The 26,266-nt window shown below is 37.1% G+C and overlaps 1 long non-coding RNA gene across 3 annotated transcripts in view; it reads right to left on the bottom strand.

Annotated features, from left to right (window-relative positions):
* The window catches only part of Gm34699, a 40,450-nt gene that overhangs the window by 11,746 nt on the left and 2,438 nt on the right, over positions 1–26,266 (bottom strand). The window contains exons 2-5 of one of the 3 annotated variants that reach the window (XR_382713.2): positions 13,957–14,062; positions 13,051–13,142; positions 8,398–8,526; positions 7,769–7,919 (exon numbers count right to left, since the gene is read on the bottom strand). This is a non-coding gene — a long non-coding RNA (predicted gene, 34699). Of the gene's footprint in view, positions 1–7,768; positions 7,920–8,397; positions 8,527–13,050; positions 13,143–13,956; positions 14,063–17,253; positions 17,446–26,266 lie in introns of those variants that run through there. The other 2 variants (XR_873713.1, XR_382712.2) reach the window with 2 other exon arrangements.

Raw genomic sequence — 26,266 nt, forward strand, 5'->3', positions numbered from 1 at the left:
CAATTTGTTCTGCTGGCAAGATGTGCTCAGGTAAAGGTGGCACAGAAATTGTGGGACTGTCCAACCAATGAAAGCTCCAACATAAGACCTTTCCCATTAGAGGGAGCTCACCACTGATAGTACCTGGAGTACCAGGAGCCAAAGGCTGGCCAGCCCAGAAAAATAGGATAGAACCAAATACACACACACACACACACACACACACACACACACACACACACACACACACACATGAAATGATTCCTAATGATACTCTGATACACTTGCAGACTAGAGTCTACCACAACCACCATCAGAGAGGACTTACCCAGCAACTGATGGAAAGAGACACAGAGACTTACAGTCAAACTTTAGGTGGAGCTCAGTGAATTCTGTAGAAGAGTGTGAAGGATTGTAGGAGCCAGAAGATTAAAAGACACTACAAGAAAACCCACAGAATCAATCAACCTGAGCCTGTAGGGGTTCACAGAGACTGAACTGTCAACCAAAGAACATGTATAGGACTCACCTAGACCTTCTGCATGTATGTTGTGTAGCTTGGTCTTCATATGGGACTTCTAACATTGGGAGCAGGGGTTACCTCTGACTCTTGCCTGCATTGGGGCCACTTTTATTCCTATTGGGTTGCTTTCTCTAGCCTTACTATGAGGGGAAGTACCTAGTCTTATTGCAATTTGATATGCCATCTCTGGTTGGTGTCCCTGGGAGATCTACCCTTTTTCTGAAGGGAAACAGAGGAGGAATGGATCTGAAAGAGAGGATCTGAAAGAAAGGGAAGATAGGAATGAGGAAGGAATGGAGGGAGGGGACACTGTAGCCATGATAAGAGAGTAATAAATTGAAAAAGAGAGAAAGAGAGACAGGGAGGAGGAAAAAGAGGAGAAGAAGAAGAAGAAGAAGAAGAAGAAGAAGAAGAAGAAGAAGAAGAAGAAGAAGAAGAAGAAGAAGAAGAAGAGAGGAGGAGGAAGAGGAAGAGGAAGAGGAAGAGGAAGAGGAAGAGGAAGAGGAAGAGGAAGAGGAAGAGGAAGAGGAGAGGGGGAGAGGGAAGGAGGACAAACTAGTCTTCAGTTCTGCAAAGCTACCATACTACCACGCTAGGAGTGAAGTCCTATGGAGGACAATGGGTAACCTCCTCCATTCTCATGAACAGATTAATACGTTTATAAAATTTGTTTTTAAAAGGAGTATAGCTTTTGTTTTCAGTCTTTAAATCTTTAGCCTTAAGAAAACCTGGTTATCTCCTTTGAAAAACACAAAATTAATATACCATCTTGGGAGAGAAAAACCAGCACCTTATGATGTTGTAAAACAAGCCAGAGATTTTGTCATAGACTTAACCGTCCTTGGAATTCTAAGGCATTAATATTGATTCTTCAGAGGTTCCTGACCTTCAGTTATTCTGTTACATCAGCATTAATAGGCTAAGAGAAACAGTAACTTCATGGAAAAGGATGTAAAACAGCACAGGTAAAGAATTCACTTTCAGGAAATAAGTGTCTAATGGAAATGTGCAGAAATTATACTTTCAATGTTTCATTTGTGAAGTATTCTTACAAGATGTTGAACTCTTTACTGAGAATGAAATGGAATCAAATCCAGGCACTATCACTTTCATAGTATATAAATTAATGTTCAAATGTTATATATTACACAAAAGATCATGATTTGGTCTCCATTGCAAATGTGTTCAGCAATGAAGCCTGGGGAAGGTAAATGAATAAATAGTCTCTAAAGTCATGAATGAACCAATCCATTTGTAGATTCATAACTTCATGGGCTACTGTGGCAAAGAAAGGGTAACTTTGAGTAGTTAAAGTTGTCTTGGAGGAAGGAAGGATTTGGGAATGTATGCTTGAACAAGAGACTTCGTCTCCAGCATTCCCTCTCCCTGTGCTTCCCATTGCCATGAGGAGAATGGTGGAGTTTCACCTCCTGTGTTCTGACATCATATTCTATCTTACTGTGGTCTTAGTAAAAACAGGTTTAAAAGAATACCGTCTAAGGCCTCTAAAAACGTTAAACCCAAATGAAAATGTCTTTGATTTAGCTGATTTTCCAAGCTGTTTTATTATAGCAACAGAAAGTTGACTGATACATGGTATTGGCTTTAATTATTCTGCTTGGATTCCCACAGTAAAATACTGTAGGCAGGGTAACTTTAGCAATAAAATTTAGGAACATAGGTTCTTAAGAAGGATCTCTGTTGTTTGCAGATGTTCACTCTTCTTGTTATGACTCCACACAGCCTCTCCTCTGGAACAAAGGAAGGGGCAGGGAGGGTGGGGAAATGATCATCATAAATATTTCTTCTTAATCTCATTGAATCATTAGTCCTGTCAGATTATTGTCCAACACTTACTAGAACAGTAACTTTACTCATTTTCTGATAGGCCCTAATTCCAAATACAGTCACACTGGAACTTCAACACATGAGTGGGGAACACAACTGTGTCCAGACTAATATGTAATCCAGATGCCTAGCATGTGTAATCAGTAAATCAATTAATCCACATGAGGGTGGGGGAATTGCTCATTAAATGAACAATCTAATAACACTCCAATTATCTAAAATCTTATGAAAATAATATTTTCAGAAACAAAACAAAACAAATTGACTATAACAAACTGCTCCTCAAAGAGAAAGTGGGATAGAGAGCAGAAAGCCAGAGGCCTAGTTGCAGCTTAGAGAGGGCTCCTGGTAACAAAATCACCACACACAGAGAGAGCTTCAGCTGTGAGTCCAATCTGCCTCATACTCTTCCCTCCAACCTGGAAAGATCTTTGGGTTACTAAGGTGCTGTTTAAAATTCTGCTAGACTTCTTCAATGCCTCTCCACTCCTTTCAATTATACAATTCAATTATACAAATATTTTCCTGCCAGACCTGTTGGCTGCCAGAGCACATCAGCTTCCACTTCTCAGTGAATATCAAGCACAGCTATATTTAGAGTATCTTAACGATTGAGCCAGAAGCCCCTAACTCTCCAAACCAAGTTATTTTCCAAAAGAGAAAAATGTTACATGAATTAGATAGCATCCTATATTTTGGCACCATTGAATTTTAATATAGAATTTTAATTAGTATGTTTCATTTCATGGTCATTACTATCTTTCCCCTTGAAACACAGTGTCTTGGATAATTTTCAAAGCACGCTGATATACAAATGTAGACAAACACTTGGAATGAAGTGTTTATGGGCCATGTTAGCATATCTAAATGATAATGTTTCACAAAGAACAAAGAAATGGTAAAATGTAAGAGCATACAATGACTGAATAGCATTCTGTGTATTGTTGAAAAAAGTCCATAAGTCTCACCGTCAACCCTGAGAAAATGATGGCACCACAGGAGTATGCGCAGGAAAGTGCAGAGTCAGCCAGTACTCGTTCATAAGCACCTATTCATGAGAGTATGAGGAACTCTGATAGGCACTAAGCTATTAACAATGTGAAGGCCACCAGTGTAGAAGAAGTATTTCATACCACAGAAATCAGCTAATCCTGCACATCAGGATATTTTTCCAAAGGGCCATTTGTCAAACATTAACTAGCAAGCCATTTTATTTAGTGCTACTTATGTTCATTTAAAATTATAACTATAAACAAGCTGGCTGTATGTACCTCGGAGATTTATCCCCTTTCTCTCACCTATACAGTCTTAAGGCATTTCTGTTTGTGTATAAAATGACTAAATATGTTTTGAAAGAAGAAAATAGTAAATAAAATGAATATTGTGTTGTAGACAGCCATTTAATTTGAAGTAGTAATAGATCTCTTAGATTCACCTTGTAAGTGATGTGGGCATACCAGAAAACTACTTTCTACCATCTCCAGCCCTAGCTCCTTCAAGTAAACAAACTTCTATATGTTCTATTTATGTCAGAACAGCTCCTGGTGTCTAGTGTCCTGTAAACTACTTTGTCAATGCTAATGGATCTAGGTATTACTGGAAGTTGATAAAAAAAATCATATCCCGAGTCTCACTCTTACCAGAAATGATGCTGTAAACCCTGGAGCAGAACCCAGAAATCTGACATGACACAAATTATTCCAAATTATGTTGTTCTCAGCTGTCCTATTCCTTTGAAGCAGTGCCACATAATGGTACACAGATGTCAGAGTTTCTTCTGACTTCTTATCACATGGCCAGAAAGCATTCCAAACCTGCCTACCTCAAAAGAAGTATTTCTCCGTTCTCTAGGACTCGCTTGCTGTCCTCCCTGTCCACATCTTAGGGAGCCTCACCCTAATGGACTAATCCTTTCATTTTCTGGTGATTTTTTTCTCAACACTTTTCCTTCTATCTTGCCTGAGTAATAATAATTAAACTACTTAACTTTAATCCTTTATTTTGTAGGGGGTTAATATTTGCCAACAACTACTTAGACAGAGGCTAATCAAGCTAAGCCCTTGCTTATTGGAGTTATGACAAGGTTAGTTTAATAAGAATTCTTCATTCAGTTAAACAAAAAGATGTATGCCCTAGCTACTCTTCCAGGAATTCCCAAATGATTTTTTATATGTGACTTACAGTATAAGTTCATTTGGCAATTTAATATTTATAAATGTTCCTATCTTCTTTTCTCTAAACACACAACTCTTCTAAAATTAATAAATATTTCTATTTGGGTTGTCAGAACTTTGTCCTTGTCTCAGGCTTACATGGGAACAGACAAATTTGAATCACCTACTGCAGAAACACAAAAGAAGTATGAAAGTTTGTGTGTGTGTGTGTGTGTGTGTGTGTGTGTGTGTGAGTGTGGTAAGCAAGTCAGAGTCAAAAGTAAAGGGAGGGAGAGACATGGATGATAATGTGGAAGGTAAATATGCTAGAGAGGATTTTTTACTGGCAGTCTGCAGAAAAATCGATGGAAATGAGAGAACAAACAAAATGAACAGGTACTGTATTGAAAGAAACATGGATGCTGAAAGCCCCAAGGATGTAACTTTCCTGGAAACAAACTCAATATACAATTGTTTCTTTCTGAAGCAGAGTCCATGAATGAGCATCTAGTTGTCCCTGTTTTGTTGCTTTGTAGGGCTTTTATTTTGGGTTGTTTTTTTAGTCCTAGAGATCACCACAAGGTTTCAGTATGCTAGCTAAGCAAGTCTTCTACAAACATGGTAGCAAGGTTCTTTTGGTCTGTTTTGACTACGATCTACATTGTGAAGAAACACCCCAGAATGAAACTAACTTTTTCCAACTACTTATCAATCTGCTGCCTAATAACAGAGAGGCAGAAGGATTGAGTATCAGACATTTTTATAGAGAATAAATGACTGGGAGATGCTGAACTTTGAGTGAATACCAGTAAGAAAAAAGAAACTGCTCCCTTTCCAACCCTAAATACAGATTCATCTGCAGCAGGCTGGCATAAATTACAGAATGAGCTCCTTTTAGTAGCAATATGCAAAGGGACACCAATTCTCACTAAGGGCATTACAGAAAATAGCATCCTGTAGGCAGAGAAGTTACAAAAAGGTATAACTTTGCAAGTCCTAGTTATAGGGGGACATTAAAGCTCAGCCTACACAAACACACGCGGGAAATCAGCCATGTAACAGTTGAACTGTTGTGAAGCTGCTCTTGTGTTTGTAGCTCCTGGCCTATTCTATGCGTGACTAACTTATCTCTGATGACTCTGTTCATATATAGCCTTGCCTTACTAACCTGGGATAATGCTTTGTTTTCTAAGACACCACTGATTTCCTTTGTGTTAATATTAAGGTACAATTTGTATCGTAAAATGAACTCTGTCATTCTTATTTATCACCTTGCACAAAACTCAACTCCAAGTAGATCAAGGACCTCAACATAAAACTGGATACACTGAATCTAATAGAAACGAAAATGGGAAATAGCCTTGAATGCATTGACACAGAAAACGAAAGTCCTGAACAGAACACCAATGGCTCAGACACTAAGATGGACAATTGATAAATGTGAACTCATGAAACTGAAAAGCTTCTGTGAATCCAAAGATACTGTCATAGGACAAAAAGGCCAACTTCAGACATGAAAACGTCTTTACTAACCTCACACCCAATAGAGGGCTAATATCCAAAAAAATGGGGTACAGAGCAAACAGAGAATTCACAATAGAGGAATCTCAAATGTCCAACATGAACTTAAAGAAATGTTCATCTTTCTTAGTTATCATGGAAATGAAAATCAAAACAACCTTGAGATTCCACCTTAAGCCAGTCAGAATGGATAAGATCAAACACTTAAGTAACAGTATAGGCTGGTGAGGATGTGGAGAAAGCGGCACACTTCACCATTGCTGGAGGGATTGAAAACTTGTACAACCACTCTGGAAATCAATTGGGATGTTTCTCATAAAATTAGAAATAGCTCTTCCTGAAGACTCAACTATACTTCTCCTGGACATATACCCAAAAGATGCCCCACCATACCACAAGAACATGTGCTCCACTATGTTCATAGCAGCTTTATTCGTAATAAAAACTGGAAGCAACTCAGATGTCCCTCAACCAAAGAATGGATACAGAAAATGTGGAAATATGTTACACAGTGGAATATTAAATTATTAAAAACAAGGACATCACAAATATTGCAGGCAAATGAATAGAACTAGAAAATATCATCCTGAGTGAGGTAATCCAGGCCCCAAAGTACATACATGGTATGTACTCACTGATAAGTGGATATTAGCCATAAAGCACCGAATACCCATGACGTGCCCCACAGACCCAGAGAAGTTAAACAAGAAGGAAAACCCAAGTCAGGATGCTTAAATTCCATATAGATGGGGGAACAAAATAGTCATGAGAGACAGTGGGAGGAATAGGAGAGGGGAAGGAGAATAGGGGGACAGGGTCAAGTATGGAGAGAGACAGGAAAGAGGTCCCAAAGGACAGGAGAATGAATGGAACCATGCAGCTGTCAGGGGTGAGAGGTAGGGAGAATCTCTAAAAAGTCTCAGAGACCTGGGATAGGGGATGCTTCCAATTCAGATGACCTTAGCTGAAATACCCAACATTGGAGACATGAAATGTAAACAGACTACATCCAGTAGCCAGATAGGACCCACAGTGAAGGAATGGGGACACCAACACACCTACAAAAATTTCTACCCAAAATTGCACCTGTGTAAAAGAAATGCAGGGACAGCAATGGAGCAGAGAGTGAGAGAATGGCCACCTAGTGGCTGTCCCAACTTGGGATCCATCTTATGGTCAAGCACCAATGTCTGACACTATTACTGATGCTATGTTGTGCTTACAGACAGGAGCCTAGCATGGCTGTCCTTTGAGAGGCTCTACCAGCAGCTGACTGAGCCAGATAATACTCACAGGCAAGCATTAGACAGAGGCTGGAGACCCCTATAGAAGAGTTAGGGAAAGAACTGAAGGAGCTCAAGGGGATGCCAACCCCATGGAAAGACCAACTGTATCAACTAATCTGGGCCCCTGGGAGTTCCCAGAGACTAAGCCACCAACCAAAGAGCATACATGGGCTGGTCTGTGGGCCTTGGCACATATTTAGCAGTGAGCTGTCTTGTCTGGCCTCAGTGGGAGAGGACGGGCCTAATCCTATAGAGACTTGATGCCCTAGGGTAGGGGGATCCTGGGAGTGTTTCTTCTCAGAGGCGAAGGAGAGTGGGATTGGAAGAAGAACTCTACGAGGGGGGACTGGAAGTGGGCAGTATTTGGGATGTAAATAAATAAAATTAATCATCATCATCATCTCCTTCCGTACCCCCTTCTGTACCCCCTTCTTCTTCATTAAGGAGAAGAATCGCACCAGAATCAAAGAGAAGAACGGCTGTCTGAAGTTCCATTGTGACTAGTGAAGTGGCTCTTGCAGAGTGGAGTCTGGAAATGTTTGTTTAGCTGTTTATCTTGTTCAAAGCCGTGGCATACTTATAAAGTGTTTTCTTCCCTGTTAAACATTTCTAAAGAGAGAGGAAGTTAATGGCGCAGAAACTTTCATAGCGTGCAGACACTCCACTCTACTTGACAGCTTCAGTGAAGAGCCCTTTGTTAATTAGGCAAATATAAATGTAGCATTTTGAATTATTAATACACACTGCCTCTCCTTTAACCTAATCACATGTCCAGGTAGTTTAAACAATAAACTCCTTTAATCATAACTCATTTTGTGAAATAATATGACTTAGTGTATTATTTGGAAATAGAAAAGGTTCTGGCTAATTCCCAAACAATGACTTAAAACATCTACCTTTACAATGTACTGCATGTGGTCTGGCTACTATTTTTTTCTGCAACACACAAAATGTCATGTCATAATCACTTGCTTTTGTATTACAATTACACTACTGTAACAATATTCTACATTTTAGGTGTTGAAGTTTATAATTTAGAAGACATTACTCAGTAAATGAAATACTTTGAAAATTCATTTTTACTTACGATTCCAGAAAAGAGGTGTTCGGGCTTCCTAATAAGCGATATCAGGAAAGCTCCGGATTGTGTTGTCCGTGAAGCCAGGCATGTGTAGAAGCGAGGACTGTCTGGACATTTTCACAGTGTTCTCAGGTTCTGTAGGTGGTCATTTATGTAAAAAGGTAACAAAGCATGAAATCTGTGCTCCTGTGACAATGTTCACAATGCTGCCGAGACGAGGAAATTAGGAATATAGGGCACTGTCTGATAGCCTGTCCTTTTCAGATGTTATCTAAGTGCAACTTCAAAACCCTGAGGAAAAAACCATTGCGTTTTAATTTAACGGGTGAACTACTGTATGTAGGTTTAGTTGGTGTTCATTGAAATTCCTGTGTGGTTCTTGGTTTATATGCTAGCCAATGATTATCTAAACTTTAAAGTTTTAGACTTGTCTGTACATTTTTTCTTAATGAATCAGGGGAAGAAATAATGAAAAAAAAATGTCCTATGTGGACAAAAATGAAATAACTGAGAGAACAGGGCTCACATAGAAAATTGGAGAACAATGCACAGGGCCTGTGGTGGGCACATGGAAATATAATGGGACATTCAATGCAATTATAGATCAAACGCTGCCAAGATATCACTTCAGAGATGTGCATAAGTTTCATTGCTCACTTAGTATGTGTAAATATATATTTTAACATAAATATATGGGTTTGTGTATGATAAAGACACATATTAAACCTTAAAGAGTAGAAACTTAGCAGTATATCAAATATAGAACAATGTTGGTGGATAATGTGTTTATACTGATTTCCTATGCATCTATAAAACTTTTTAATAGCTATTGCCTAAAATTTTTCTGAATTGAATTATTTAAAAAATATTTAACTGTATTTTAAACACTGTGAGAAGATTATATAGAAATAAACTATGAAAAATTCTTTTGTTAAAATTCTTTCTGGAAAATTGTTTATTTTTATAATTAGTCATTTTATTTCTTTTATACTCACATTCTTTTAAATTGTGTTTCATTCTGCTATTTGTAACTCAACTTATTATACTGAAATGCTAATATTCAAGTCTTCCTAAAGCCCTGTTCATAACCAAATTAAATAGACCAAAAGATAAAATAATTAAATAAATTTACTACATTTGGATGCAAAAGTAGACAGAGCTTCAAAGTGCACATGACTAAAGAGTTTAATGAGGAAGTGCCCCTTGAAGTCTTGAAAGGTATAGAGTCTGAAGACAGAAGATTTCGATGGTTATTTAATTAAGAGGTGGAAGACCCAAAAATAGCTCTGCTATTTCAGGGGCCAAATGTTTCTGCCTTTCACTAACGTAAGAAATGCCATGGTTCATTGATTCTGCTCTGGTTTGGACTACTACAGCGAATAAAAAGTTTTTAGAAAACCAATGAGGGAGAACAGAGAAATCAAACATAGAAATGAATAAGTACATGGAAACAAAACCCTACCTCATTTGAAACTCAAGGATAAGTAGGGGTGGGCAAGGACACAGACTAGTGCAGGGGTGGGAGTGGGCAGGGGGAAGCAGGACAAGGGTGAGCAGGGGGGAGGTGGAGCAAGGGTGGAGATGACTCCTACAAGGACCAATTGTCTGAAGCTAAGTTTAACACCATTCTGTAGGGAAAAGTAAGTTGTGGTTACAATGTAGAAAGCACTGTACACTAAACAGAGAGGCCAACTTTAACCAGTAGGAATGCTAATTGCTGGTTTCTATGCTAGACATTAGAAATATTCCAATACAAGTACCAAGGAAGGGTAGGAAAATGCCCTCTCCTATCAGCTTCCCCATTCCATGCATAGTGCTCAGTAGTACTTCATTTAATGCCTACAAGAACTCCATGAAACATATATGACAATCTTCACTTTACAGCCAAGAACTTCAAAGTCAAATATTTTAAGAAATGTGTCTGCTCAAGTTAGAGAAGAGAGAATGTTGAGAATTGAGGTGGTGGGTTTCTAGAGTCAATGACCAAGGGCTTTCAAATTCTGTCTCTTCTTCAAAGTAATGGAAACACTGTCAAAAACACCAAAAAAACACATCTTTCCCAGACATCTGGAAAGTAACTAGTAGCTTTCAAGAATTCAAGGAATGTTATTAAATGAAAGTGCCTAAGTTTGGGTAAAACAGAAAGCTTTTGTACTGCTCTGGCTTGCCCTGTTTCCAGCCCCTTTCTGAGCTCCATTCTAGCCATGAAAACTATCAGAACTGTAACCATGGTAAATGGGAAACCAGCAGTGTGCTGTGATTGGAAGAAGCAGAGTGGATTTGAACCTCCACAAAAGCCACACCCCTAGAGAACTGTCACTATTTTTCATGTCTGCTAGTTCTCTGGAAACTCTCCATTCACAAAGCTTGTCATTGCTTAATTTGACTCAGCACTCCCTCAGTAGGAAAATATCTACCCACAGAGATTTTTTAAAAGTAGTGAGCCACAATTTGTAGCAGTTCAATTGCATGAAGTGAAAGTACACACTGGAGAAAAGAGGGGACAAGCTGAGACATTTAAGATGTATCTGGGGAACTGAATTTCCATTGAAGATGTTGAGGCCCTCCAGCATATTAGTCAGATGTAGAAACTTCTGTGAACATGCTGGAAAGAAGCAGAAATGTCCTTAACTCTCACCTCTCAATATTATTGTAGCTCCAAACAAGAAGAAAATTCAAACACAGAGTTGTAAACTGCCAAAACACAGATGTGTTACCCCAACACACAAGATCCCCAATATCATATAGAGACTTCTTAATTAAAAACAGAAAATTCTGCACTAATAACCATCCACTACACAAAAGACCTGCTCTGAGGGAATCTAAGGTCTGCACTAATATGCAAGTAAGAGATAATATTTCAGAGGAGAGTTGGACAATGAATCCATATAGCAAAATAATAGTCATAGGTTCTCTGCAGCAGTGAACTCCCAGCCCTGGGTTCCTGACATGATTTGTGGTACCAGGCATATGATTTTTCCTGGAGTAGGCTTTAAATTCAATAACAACGCTCTTGGTAAATGGAAAATTGCGTCAAGAGATTTTATATGCAGTTATGAAATTTAGCACAATTAAGAAAATGTGTTAAATCTGTTTTGGTTGATGTAATTCATAGCCAAAAAAATGACAAAATATTTAACTTCTTTCTGTGTTTATCTTAATTATTAAAGGTCACAATATTTCAATTAAGTGTTGCTGTATAAGTTCGTAAAAGGTGTGGGGTAAGATAAATGATCATATTATTACCCAAGAACAACAAACCTTATTGAATCAATGCTATTTCATTGTTATCTAGTTTATATACTATTTCCTCAGATTAGAGAGAGAGAGAGAGAGAAGAGAGAGAGAGAGAGGGAGAGAGAGAGAGAAGAGAGAGAGAGAGGAGAGAGAGAGAGAGAGAGAGAGAGAGAGAGAGAGCTCTTTGTTACCTACCACCGTTGTTCTCAGGGGCATATCTTACCACACCAATCATTACTGTAATTCCCAGGGCTGAAACTGCACAATTGTGAGCTAGCTGCTTTATTAAATTGACAGTGACGTCAAAGGATACAGAATACGTTTCAGAAGATCATAAAACAAAAAGGGAAAGTAAAATACAAAAGCAGTACCTGTTACTAAAGGTTATGTAAGGATTTGACTTTTAGTAATGACAAATTATTTGATGGTCAATATTCCAACCAAGAATTAAAGAACAGCAAAGTAGGTCAATCTGAAGAAAAAAGTTATCAATATAAAATGCTTATAAAAAGCATGGATGTTGAACTTATTCTACAGGCTTTAAATCAGTTACTGAATTTGTACATGAAACATTATATATATATATATGGAAGAGTTAAAAATGTCTAACAAATGGAGAATATGAATGAATAGGTACTGTCTTAGTCAGGGTTTCTATTCCTGGACAAAATATCATGACCAAAAAGCAAGTGGGGGAAGAAAGGGTTTATTCAGCTTATACTTCCACATTGCTGTTGATCACCAAAGGATTTCAGGACTGGAACTCAAGCAGGTCAGGAAGTAGGAGCTGATGCAGAAGCCATGGAGGGATGTTACTTACTGGCTTGCTTCCCCTGGCTTGCTCAGCCTGCTCTCTTATAGAACCCAAGACTACCAGCCCAGAGATGGTCCCACCCACAAGGGGCCTTTCCCCCTTGATCACTAATTGAGAAAACGCCTTACAGCTGGATCTCGTGGAGGCATTTCTCCAACTGAAGCTCCTTTCTCTGTGATAACTCCAGCCTGTGTCAAGTTGACACAAAACTAGCCAGTACAGGTACTAAATATTTCAGGCTGAATAGACAGTATAAAGTTAAAAATGTAGTTACAGAAAAAAAAATGTAGTTACAGAAACAAAAGTTCACTGGAGGGTTCAGAGTTGGTAAAAGGTAAAGGAAACTACACTTGTTCTAAAATTTTCTAGTCTAAGAAACTAACAAAATGTTAAACATAATGAACACAGCATCAGATGTATGAGATATTATCTAGCATAGAAATAGAATCACAATACAAGTTCATGAAGACAAAGAAAAGGAAAGAGCTAGTACGAGTTTCTGAATATATAATGACCCAAAATCATCATCTGCAATTCCATAATTTTTAAAAGTTATGGAAAGGTGCTAGGGAGAAGAATCAACTATTCAAAGTTCTTGCTGCTTTTACCAGGGAGCTGTGTTTGGGTCACAGTATGTATGTTACCACTCATGGCCATCCAGTTCCAGGGGATCTGATGCCTTTTTGTCCTCCACAGGTTCCTGAGTGCACATGAAGCACAAAAATTCATGAAGGCATACACAAATATGTAAAGGTAACTTATATTTGCCAGATGTAATTGCCATCTCAAAGGCTACTGCTAACTAAGCTCATACTATCTAGTTCTCTATGAATTCTGGCTGGCTGGTTTAATTCAGCTGCTCGAGGCCAGTTGCTTCTTCAAGCTGATTGATTAAATCTGGCTTCTTTTGGCTTCTGAATTTCTCTACTTGGCCTTAAACAATCTCTGGCAATCTATCCTAATCATCTGGATCCTTCTTATTTTGTCTTCACCTGCAGCCTGTCTCTGTTAAACTGCCCCAGTAAAACTGCCTTCTCCCCCTCCTCCTCCTCCTCCTCCTCCTCCTCCTCCTCCTCCTCCTCCTCCTCCTCCTCCTCCTCCCCCTACCCCCCTCTCTCTCCTGCTTAAGTCACCTCATATCCTGCCTGTTCTCCTGAGAGTTTGGGTGTATCCCATCTCTAACACATTCTATCAAATCTTTTTTTTTTTTTTTTCACTTTGTCACTTTGTCTACCCCTCAATTAAATGTCACTTTCAAACATGGGTGTTTTCTTGAATAAACTAAATTTATCTTCATTGTTTGGGATTAAAAGTGAATACTACAGGCATGTCTGTATTTCAACCAGATCACAGAGACCTAGAAAGTCTTTGAATGTGAACCCTTGCCAGAGCAACCATGTTGCTAGATTAGAATTCCTCTATACAAATGTACATGAATATAATAAATGACTCTTTTTAAAGTTATGGAGAAATCATACTACAAGATAAACAAAACTTAGAAAATCGGTACTCACACATCTATCCTTGGAGAATAATAAGATTCCTCGGTTTGCAATGAAAGAACATCAGCTAGTGTGAATTCACAGGAGAAATATCAATCACAATCACAGATGGCTGCGTCTTCACAGGCAAATATAAAACAAAGAAAGAGATGGGGATATGTACTTTTTATTTTAACTCTTACATAGCTGCTAATAGATTGATATAAGATTAAAGCACAAAGTAATAATTATGAAACTAAGTTGATAGGCATGTACCATAAAATTATATAATTTTTGTAACAAAGAAAAGGCATGGACTAGACAGGGAATATAGCAATATTGGAGCACACTTTGAAGTGCTATGATTACTTATAGCAATGTAAACTAGAATTGTGTGGATTTTTTGTTTTGGAAGTAAATCATAAATCATTAAGTATATAAGAAAATAACACGGTAAAATAACTAATAAGTAACAAAATTAGCATACTCTAAAATACCTATTTAGCACAGAAGAATAAATTAACAAAGAAATAGACAATAATAAGACATAGAAAGAAAATAACAAATGAGTAACAGAAATCAATAAATACCTTATCTATATGAAACATGTATAACAATGTTTATTTGTTTATTTTTAACAAAAAAATGTGCTAAAAAGAAACAATGTAGTATATATGACCAGAGTACAATAACAAAAGAACAATGGTGTTGTGATATAAATATCAAATAAATAGCTCCTATAACAGAAGTGTTTACCAGACTAAAAATAGATTTTATAAAGCAATAACGATAACCTATTGAGAACAAATAGAAGAAAAGAAAAAACATATAGAAACTGCAAATGTCAAAACCCAATGTCAGACACAAAATAAAACTGATAGAAATAAAAGAATGGATAATTTAATAACAAACATTGGAGATTTAGTGCACTAGTTTCAATACAAACAACTATGAGAATAATGATAAAGAAACAGAAGGATTTAAGAGCACTTAAGTAGACATGATCAACTTCTAAATGACCCACCTCCAAACCATACATTTTAATCAATTCTGTGTGAAATTTTCTCACTATTCATGAGAGAACACAAACTGAAATAAGAATCAAAAGTTTCCTATGATAGACAACTTTAAGCTTGTATTCTTTGACCACAATAGAATGAAATTAGAAATCACAGCAGAATAACATTTAGGAAATAAACAAGTAAGTGGAAATTAACATTACTAACTAAAGAAGGTCCAAATATGAAACTACACATAAAGTTGGGGTTTTGTTTTTGTTTTTTAATTAGGTATTTATTTCATTTACATTTGCAATGCTATTCCAAAAGTCCCCCACTTGCTCCCCCATCCACTCCCCCACCCACCCACTCCCACTTCTTGGCCCTGGCGTTCCCCTGTACTGAGGCATATAAAGTTTGCACGACCAATGGGCCTCTCTTTCCACTGATGGCTGACTAGGCCATCTTCTGATACATATGCAGCTAGAGACACGAGCTCCGGGGGGTACTGGTTAGTTCATATTGTTGTTCCACCTATAAGGTTGCAGATCCCTTTAGCTCCTTGGTTACTTTCTCTAGTTCCTCCATTGGGGCCCTGTGATCCATCCAGTAGCTGACTGTGAGCATCCACTCTGTGTTTGCTAGGCCCCGGCATAGTCTCACAAGAGACAGCTATATCTGGGTCCTTGGGTTTTTCTCCATTTTTTAAAGATTTATTTATTAATATATCTAAGCACACTGTAGCTGTCTTCAGATGCACCAGAAGAGAGCGTCAGATGGTTGTGAGCCACCATGTGGTTGCTGGGATTTGAACTCAGGACCTTCGGAAGAGCAGTCGGTTGTCTTAACCACTGAGCCATCTCTCCAGCCCCACATAAAGTTTAATTACAGGTGCAGAATACACCATGAAAAGATAGGAAACTAAGTTGATCTTTGCCACCAATTGCTGCACATATTCGTATATAGTATGTACAGAGAGATGGTATCAACAGCTAGAGATCAAATCTTCCATGACTTCTTAAAGAGATTTTCTTTTATGGAGAATTAGCAACAAGAAAAGAGCTAATAGTAATAAAATTCTTTGAATATAGATTAATAAATGGAAATAAAATAAACTCTAACTCATCTCCCTAGATTTACATTTTGCTTTATTCACTGATTCTATGCTCGTGGCTCAAATTATTTAACCTGTGAGTGTCTTGACTATCTCTTATGTGAAATGTAAGTGTTTAGAGATCTTCACTGATTTTTTTTACATTCTTTTACTGCTTTGACAGTAAAATTTTATATGTAGGTAAATACTCAGAACCAACAGGTAATAAATCCTACTTAAGATTAACCTATATCATTGTTGAAATTCTAAAAGAGAATAGAGATCATTAGGACATTTTCAAAAGCTGTTTAAATACTAAAGATTTAACAAAGACGATGGCAGTACTGACTCAGGTGTATTGAACAATATGAAAAGCATCAGAGAGTAGGCTTGACTGGACTTTGGTCTAGACAAGGATACAAGAGTATCTAAGATTGATCCTTGGCTTTCTGCTTAAAGGAAAAGATGGATGAGGAGTCTGAATGTCAAGACAGGAAAGATTATCTCTATTGTCAGTCTAGGTTTTATAGAAACCATTTGAACACACAGATACACCAAATCTGAAATCCAGAGATGCAGATTTACAAGTGGTTGCCATATAGATGAGTAAGATCATCTATGAAAAACTGTATAAAGAGAAAAAGAACAGGAAAACAAGAATTGAAACTTGGAAAGCATTCAAGTTACGGCAGAGCTGGAAAAACCTGCAAAACAAAGATTCGGTGGTGAGAGATTTATAAGAAGCAGGAGAGAAATCATCATAAAAACCTAAGGAAATAAATCATTTTAAGTACATATCATAAGAACACTACTCAGAGCTGCAAAGATGAACCAAGTAGTATCTTAGTTGTATTTCCAGAACAGGAATGTGGAAAAGGCAGCAGCCAGGTTATATTCCTTGACTGAGTTCAAATCATCAACAAAAGTCTACCCTAATGCGCATGAAAAAAGCTCAAAGGCAGGTCTTTAGTTTTTTTTTGTCTGATGTAGCTGGTATGTTAAATAAACCGTCTAGTATGTAGAACTTGATGCTTTCCACGATTAATGCTCAAGCATTTCTCTGGTGACAGAGCAGCTAGACTGAGATTTTGTAAAACAACACTATGGCATAGCTCAGCTGAAATCTGCAAAACATCTCAAGAATTTCTGGGTCAAACTTAATTCTGAGATGGATCTAGTCTGATCAGCTCAGAGGACTGCTCCCCTAAGGAAGCAGTTGGTGATGTGGATCATACTCACGTTCTGCAACAGTTCATTTAACCCTTAGGTAAACCAGCAGTCAGGAACTATTGTTATCTTCAGGGTAGATGTATTGTCAACCGAACAAGGAGAAGTAAGCTGCGGATGGTCAGCGGGACTATAATCAGTGGGTATCTCACATATGAATATCATCAAAACTCTATAAGCTCAGGTTTGTTCACTCTGGATTCTCTGTATATACTCCTGTGATTAGCTCATGAGGACATTTTTTTTGTCAAAAAAAAATTTTGATGATAGTCAACTAGTACATTTAATCAATTATTCAGTGAAAATAAGTTCTGAGATCTTAAAAACTAGGTACTCACATCACAATTTGCAATACTCATAGTACATTTAAGACTTGCTTAAATGGGAAATTCTAGTAAAAAGATCTGAAATCAACTCAAAGTTTTAATGGTTCAGGTTCCTGAATACTTATTAAGGAAACAATTCAAGTCTATTACTTTCCTATCTTCCTTTCTAATTTTGCCTTCCAGCCAATGTAGAACACATTATCACCTAATACAAAGAAGAAAGCTAAAAGAGAAAATGTGCACTCTAAATAAGAAAGTCAGGCTTAAGTAAAACTAGGAAGCAAAAGAAATCTGGCTGTCACTAGCCAGTCACACTTTCCTTTCCTTTATGGGCAGATGGTGATCCCACAAGCCAAGGAGTTGCTTCTGATGAGGTCTCATTGCTTTGATGGCCTTTAGGTTGCTAAGCAACCCTCCTTCTGCACACTTACATTTGCCCCTTCATATCAATGCTCGTCCAATATTGCTCCTATTGTCCTATTCATTAGACACACACACACACACACACACACACATACACACACACACACACACACACACACACACACACACACACACACACACTGGTCTTCTATTTTCCAATTTTCCCACATCTTAAATAATTTGTAATCTAGACAAATAACTATTACTTTTTAACATCTTTCCCTGTTCCCCTTCTTCAGGTGAGATTTTTTAATCCTTTCTAAAATCCAACATATTTGTGCTGAGGTCTTGAAAAGTTTTACTTGTCAAACTTTCTGGTAAAAAAAAAAAAAATCTGCCCAAGAAAACAGTTTTACCCTTTGAGTTATTTTCAGGTCAGATGATTGCCCTTTACGTCATAATATCCAATTATTTTATTCGTGTTATACGTAAAAAGGGGGAGGGCATCATTTTATTCAACTAGCTGGGAAAAAGGAAGAAAAAAATGGCCTTCTTGGAGATATTTTAATAGCAACACCAGCAAAATACCTGCAATGAGGTTTTCCCCAGACACCGCAGAAGCTTCGTGGAACTATTTTGGAAGAGACAGAGCTCTCCCAGTGCTTTGGATTATACCACCCATGCAGATTCCCAATCTGTTCATAAATATGATCAGCTCAGCTCAGTATAATTCAATATGATCTCTGATTAATAGAGCTAAAGGCAGATTTGCTGGGAGGGCTGTGTGAATTAGGTAGGAAAACAGTCTGTGCTCAAGCAACAGTGCCCTTCAAATATTTGGTCAAGAACATACTGGCCATGAAACTCCACTTTAGTAGAGCAGTTACTGCTCTGATTTAATTTTGTTTTCAGCTTCTAAAATAATTTTGTTATTTTTAAATAGCCAAATATTGGTCAAGAGTTTATCATAGGAACTAAAAGCAGTGGCTGGCATGAATTGAGGTCCTGCCATAGGGTACCTCACTGCTACTGAATAATTAAAATATCAAACTAATAAAACAATTCCTCTGCAGAGATTTAGGATGCCTGAGGAGTACATGACAAGAAAACTGAAGCCATGTTTCTCAAGAGGAAAACTTTAGGCATCATTTATCCCAAATCGACTACAGCTTCCACACTTTATCATTAATCCTGTGTAAACTTACAAGAAAACTAATACAAGTGAAAGGGAGCTTAATTAAGGGTTTTTAATAATCTTGTGTTCCTGTAACTACATTCTGAATTACAAAAAAATGTTTAGAACTTGGGAGAAAGTAATATTATATCAATATAATTATTTAACCTAGTTTAAAATATAATTTTATAAACATTTAAATTCACAGATAATGATTATGATAGGTTTTACAAGCAAAATTTTAGATAAATTAATAGATCAAGAACATAATTTTTCCAAAAGTTATTTACTATGTTGAATTAAAAACAGACATGATTATACTCACACTGGTAAACACTTCATAGTAGAGAAAGTAAAGTGATATTTGAACTAAGTCAGCCAAATTATTCCAGCAAGATAATTAGGAGTCTAAAAAGACTGGCCCTTTTTAACTTTACTTAGTATCAAAGATTCAGAGATAGTCATGTTTTTTTCTGAAAGGTCATACGTTCCATCAAGGATGTGGAAACTGTGATGTGCAGTGACTTACATGTGGTTAAACACCCACACAATGTACATACACATTTATAAACATACCTGTACATATAAACATATGCAAAAATGAGCAAACACGAAAAGCATAAATACACATATAAATGCATTATACAAGTTTTTATAAATTCATATCTACTTATTGTCTATGTATGTAATATGGTATGTGTGTTGTGAATATATTGTGATACACACTTGTATGTGGAGGCCAGAGAAATGATGCAGTGTATATATGCATGGTGTGTGTGTGTGTGTGTGTGTGTGTGTGTGTGTGTGTGTGTGATACACATCAGCATGTGGAGGCCAGAGAAGTGATACAGTATGTATGTGTATGTCGTATGTATGTGTATGTTACACACTTGCATGTGGAAGCCAGAGCAAGGATACAGTGTGTATGTGTATTTTGTGTGTATATGCGTGATACATACATGCACCTGGAGGCCAGAGCAGAGATATGGTGTGTATGTGTATGTTGTCTGTGTATATGTGATACACACTTGCATGTAGAATCCAGAGCAGGACCTAGAGTCTTTCCTTAATTGCTTTCCTCCTTACTATACTATGGCAGGATTTGTCACTCAATCTGAATGTCAGCATTTCTGCTGGCTTCTCAGGACCCACCCATCTCCACCCAATCCACTCCAATTCCAGGACTACATGCACAGGCAGCCATGTGCAGCCTCGTGTATGACAGCTGCTCTTATCTCCGCACAGCAAGCACATTCACCCATTGAAACATCTCCATCCCGCCAACTGTTTATACTGTCTTCAATACATGACAAACAGTAACAAAAGTAAAACCTTGTCCATAAGCATCTTAGAACAGAAACACAAGCTTAGGTGACTGGAAACATTATGAAAAAGATTACTTTTATTTATCATTTTTGGCTCCCCAAATAGTAGTTTAAAGTAAAATTTCCTTGCATTTTGAAATAGAGTATAAAACCTTAACCAACACTTATCATATTATACTAATGAAAATAAATTACATCAAATTACTTTCTTCCTAGGAGTCGAGTTTAAAAAACATTAATGAAAAGACAGAAAAGGAAAATACAACCACTGCCTATTAATTCTTATCCTTTGATAATGCCACCATACAGAAAGATTATACTCCTTAAAATTGAGTATTTTATTATTTAAGAGTCTCCTTTCTTTTCCAAACCCTAAGGAAAAAAAATCTTTTGACAGCCAGAACTTTGAAAAATTAGTGTGACAAAATATGCTTCAAGCTCAATTATTTTTAAAAATGTGACGGAAAGAAGTCAGATCCATAGTTAACTTTTGGAAGGGTGATCACAATATGACATACATATTTTACAATGAGATGAAACTGATGCTGTGAACCTTAACACTACACTTAATAATTCATGACATTAATATCAAAATTGCAAAATGAAAAATATTTCCTCCACGAACAAAGACCAAAGGAAGATTAATTATTGAGTATCAGCAGTGGTGAAACTGTCATCATACTGGTCAGCTGAGCACAGGAGAGCGACAGGGGAGGGGAGGGGAGGGGGAGGGAGAGGGAGACCTTTTCAAAAGGCTGTCCTATACCCCTCATACCCAGAATTACTTTATCTAAATCTTACCTCTTATCTCTTCTAACTTCTCTAGACTCATAAGAGACTCATTAAAACATGTTTTGAATTAAACAAAACACATTTGTCTATGTTTTCTGTGTTGACATGGATAAGAAGCTCCCAGGAGCTCACATACATATCCCAAAGCAATATGATGTATTTGGGATTTTCTAAAGAGTGCTTTGGATGAGGGAATGGATCTGTACTTGAAAACCTTGCTCACTAAGCAACTCCTGCACATGGAGCAGAGGATGGCCTAGTCTGTCATCAATAGGAGAAGAGGCCCTAGGTACTGTGAAGGCTCTAAGCCCCAGTGTAGGGGAATGCCAGGGCCAGGAAGCATGAGTGGGTGGGTTGGTGAGCAGGGGGAAGGGGAGGGGAAAGGGAGTTTTTGGAGGGGAAACCGGGGAAAAAAGATAACATTTGAAATGTAAATAAAGAAAATATCTAATAATAAAAAAAGAGAGAGCGAGAAACCCCAACAGCATTAAGCATCATGGTCACAAGAAAGTCAACCAAGGGATCACAACCATGATACAATAGTATCAAGTACAGTGTTTGCTGCACAAAAATATTCCTCTATTATTTAAGTCTAGACATAAAAGCAGGGAGATTTTAAATGTGCAGTACAAAGTTCCATTATGAAGAGTACTGTTTACTTAAGAAAGTTTCATGCACAGTAATTTAGGTAATTAAAATACATTTAAAGAGTTGTCGGAGTCCAGCAAAAAAGTACAACCTATGAACCAGACCCAAAGTAGTTTCTACTGCTTGATTAATTAGGAAAGTGAAGCATGCCACTCTGAGGTCAAATATGAATGAGATTGGTGTAGGCTTTAGCAGCTAGGTCACAAAATCAAACACACAGCCAGTGCTTTGTGAGCTTTGCTCTCGAGGAAGCCCTGTCAGAAAAACAGTTTTGTTGAAAGAATTGCTATGCTCAGAATGATGAAAACATCCAACAATATTACAGGTACACCAACATCCACCCTCTTGATGAAGACAAAGGGCAAGATGGCAGCCAGGATGCTACTTCAAAACAATGGTCTTCAATAAGAACAAAACATTCAACATGAAACGTAAGAGGTATGAGAAACATTAAATGACTCATTATGACTCCAAAATCAAAATATGATGTGGGAATCTTGTTTGTTTTAGTCTTGCTTTTTGTTTTTTATTTTCTTGTAGCAGACAAACATTTTAAGAAAATTCTAACACTAGACTTACCAAGTTGGTCAATAGGAAAAGGCACTTGCCTCAATCATGTTTGACAATCTGAGTTCAATCCCTAAGGCCCACTGGATGGAAAGAGAAACCAAGACTTGCACAAATCTTTGTGTGTGTGTGTGTGTGTGTGTGTGTGTGTGTGTGTGTGTGTGTGCTTTATTTTATTTTATTTTATTTTATTTTATTTTTATTGGCTATTTTCTTTATTTACATTTCAAATGTTATCCTCTTTCCTAGTTTCCCCCCTGAAAACCCCCTATCGCTTCCTCCTCGCCCTTCATGTGTGTGCCATGACTCAGAGAAGTTCACACACACATGAGCTCACAGACACATACAGTAAATAAACAAATGTTTAAAAAATCAAATCTAACTTAAAACTAGCTTGTAATTTCTTTCGCCTACATACACCTACATACAGTTCACCTACATAGCAGTTCAGGTTAGCGTTAATTTAAAAAGCTTGTTTTATATTTCTGTGTACCAATGCTATACTTGAGGTGGGATGGGAAGCAGTGTTAAAAGATTCAGAAATAATGTAGACATGATCAAGCAATATGTCCTTGATGTAACAGGAAAAACAGATAAGTTAAGAAAACAATTATTCAAATTATGGTAGGTTCCACAATAGAGATATCAAGTACTGAACAAAGAAGAAGAGAAATTAATCCGGGCTCTGCTCTAGCAGAAACACACTAAGACTGCGCCTGCTTCCTGATGCAGAAACAGGCAAATTTCAAACCAAAATACCAGGCTGATGCTGGACAAGCCATCAGTCTCACTAGGCTCAATATACTTTTCTGTAAAACAAAGCTGTTAGAGAGAACGTTTTAGCTTCTTTTAATTTTGAAACAATATTAGACATCTATTTAAGCGTTACTGGAAGAGAAGAGCTGACAGAGGAAGTTAATACAGATGAGAAACTCAAGGTCCCAGATTCTGAAGTTTCTTGACAATTCTTTCTGTTTGCTTGAGAAGTGGGCCAATTTTGAATCATTTCAGTATTTTCACGCTACCAAATTAACTTGCCTCTAAGCTTAAAAGAAATATAACAGCAGGCATGTACACTAGCAAACTTGACATTTAGGTCAGTGTTACTGAAGAGTTATTGCATCTTACACAAGGAAACTAGCAGTAATTAGGCCCAAAAGGAGAAGTGTTTCCTCTTGTTCTTTTTCTCGGTTGATGATAGAGTTTAGCCTTTGGTGTCTTAATTTAGCCATATGTTGGAACAACTAGACAGTGGGAGGAAAGAATCACAGGTCTCCTACTTCTCTGTAGAATCAATAGGCTAGGCTAGTCTGTGAAAGAATATGTTTAAGATAAATGCATTGTAAGGCCCCTTCCACATGCAAGACCCCTTCCAAAATTGTTCAACATTATCAGTTTAAAAATAAATGGAGATTTCTGATGATTCTATCACAAAAAAATGTCAGAAAGTTACACACACACACATATATACATATATATATATTCCTTATATACATTCCATATATATGTATATATTTCATATATATATATAATTGGGAGGATATGTATTTGGGAGGAGATACATATATATGTATATATACATATATGTGTATATATGGGAGGAAATTAAGCTGTTCTTTTAAAACCCTAGCAAATTCATATCCTAAACTGTCATGTCAAAAAGAGAGTTAATTCTCTATTTATGGAAAATTAGAAAAATCTTACTGTACTATCAACCTTTTTATGAACATATATAAAATTTCAGTGCAACAATATTCTTATTGAAGCTAGTTTAACCAAGACTAATGAAAGACACGTTGTTCTAAATATCTCTACACAGAATCTTCTGGTTTTCTGGAGCTGCTCTGGGCCTTGGCACTCAACTCCTCTCCCCCCTTACATGTCATTCTGACACAAATCTGCTCAACTCTTTGCTTCTACTTCTAACAACTCGAAAATATTTTCCATTGTTTCAAATTAACTAACGTTCTACACTCCAGGCTTTACTGAGCAAGTTTGCCCTATATCAACCTTGACGCATTTGCTAATTCACCCATTTTACCCTTCAAAGGACAAGATATAAATCATTCCAGCCCAATTAGACTTGACAACCTTTCCTTTCAAAGTTATAAGAAAAGAGCAGAAGTAAAATACTAAGAGGCCCATGTTTATTTATAGTTATTACTGGTTAAATTTTAAAAGAACTACACAGATGCAAGGGGAAAATCAATATTCAAGTGACTGATACTGTAATTCTAAGATAATAACGGTATTTTCTCACTAACCACAACCTGGATTCTCAAAAGAATGAAACAGTTTGTCTTCATTGATTATCATTTACACAATCATTCATCAGCCAAGCATGCAAGAAAAATGTGTATTATGTTTCTTTTAATTATATTAGATCAATAACAATAATAAAATTATTAATCAACCTCTGAAGATTTATTATTTATGCCATTGGCTATTAAATGCAAAACATCCTAAAGTAACTCGTTCAGTCCTCTCCTTTCGTCTTCTTTTATCTTCTACATCCCAATAATCTCGCTTACCATCAGTCTCAATGGTAGCAATAACCATTACTGATACATTTCTAACTGCAACGATGTAAGGGGACACTGAAGATGCAGAACAATGATATTTTCTCAGAGACACATAGATATCACAGGAAAGTAAAGGGATGCTCTCAGTCATAATGTGGAATTGAGAAGGAGGGAGAAAATGTAGATAATACTTGGAGAAGTTTTAAAATTTGTCAATACGTGGGTATTCTAATCCTGTGCGTCTCGGTTCATCTATCTCTTGGAGTTTCATTTTACTCTGATTTTGATGCACGTCGTCTCCAGTTAGTTCTCATCATCTCTAATTAGTCACCATTGTGCAAAGTTAAATCTCCTAATACTTTTTTTTTTTTTAAGAAATGGAACTGAATGTGAGTAGAGAAGAATATAGCTAATAATAAGATACATGGTAATTTATTTGGGGAAAAATGAAAGAACAGCTTGGATATTCTGTACAGAAGAAACACAGAGAGGAGTTGATTAAGGGAAAGTTAATTGCTGGTCCCAGGCAAAGCAACGGCAATGCAGTGACCAAGCATAGGCACATACAGGCATGTCCTTCTCTGGAGTTGAGGCTATTTATCACTCGCTGTGGTATCCACTTGGACTTACCAGCTTCTGGAGGGGCACAGCTCTTAACATTTGAACAATTTATTGCCTAATTATTGCGTTTGCCCTTTTGAAGAGTCCGTCTGCAGAAGAGTTGCTGAATGAGAGCACAGAGAGCAGCCCCTTCCCCCATTACATTCAGCGTAAAATAACCTTTTATCAAATGCTTTGTGACCACTTAGAATATTGAATTTGTATTTTAATCATTGAGTTCAACAGGAATATAGCCAGTGGGAAGAACTTAATTACAAACGATGTCTTTCTCATGGTTATGCCCACAATCCCAAGAGGCACTTTAATGAAGTTCTGAGCCCTCAGACAGAAAGGTCAAATGGCTTTTCTCCCCCAGTGCCTCAGAGTGCATGTAGCTGCACCTTTATCTTAGCAGATGTTCAACCAGGTATAATATTTGCCCGAAGCAAAAATTCCAGGAAACAAGAGTTCACAGGGAAGCAATTCTCTGGAATTTAATGGATAATAGAGCAGCCTGTTTGGGAGTTTGAAGAGGGGATGGATTGAGATAATCTCTGTTTGAATATAAATGTATATTTTATTAGAAGTATAATGTGCCAGAAGGAATAACATTCTGCTTGGGAATAAATTTATTCCATATCAAAGTCTAACAATATTTTAGGTGTCTATTTTTTTTAATGTTGAAAAATGTTACTGCTATGTTTATAT

Source organism: Mus musculus, chromosome 13, assembly GCF_000001635.26.
Source record: "Mus musculus strain C57BL/6J chromosome 13, GRCm38.p6 C57BL/6J".
Classification (NCBI taxonomy): Eukaryota; Metazoa; Chordata; class Mammalia; order Rodentia; family Muridae; genus Mus; species Mus musculus.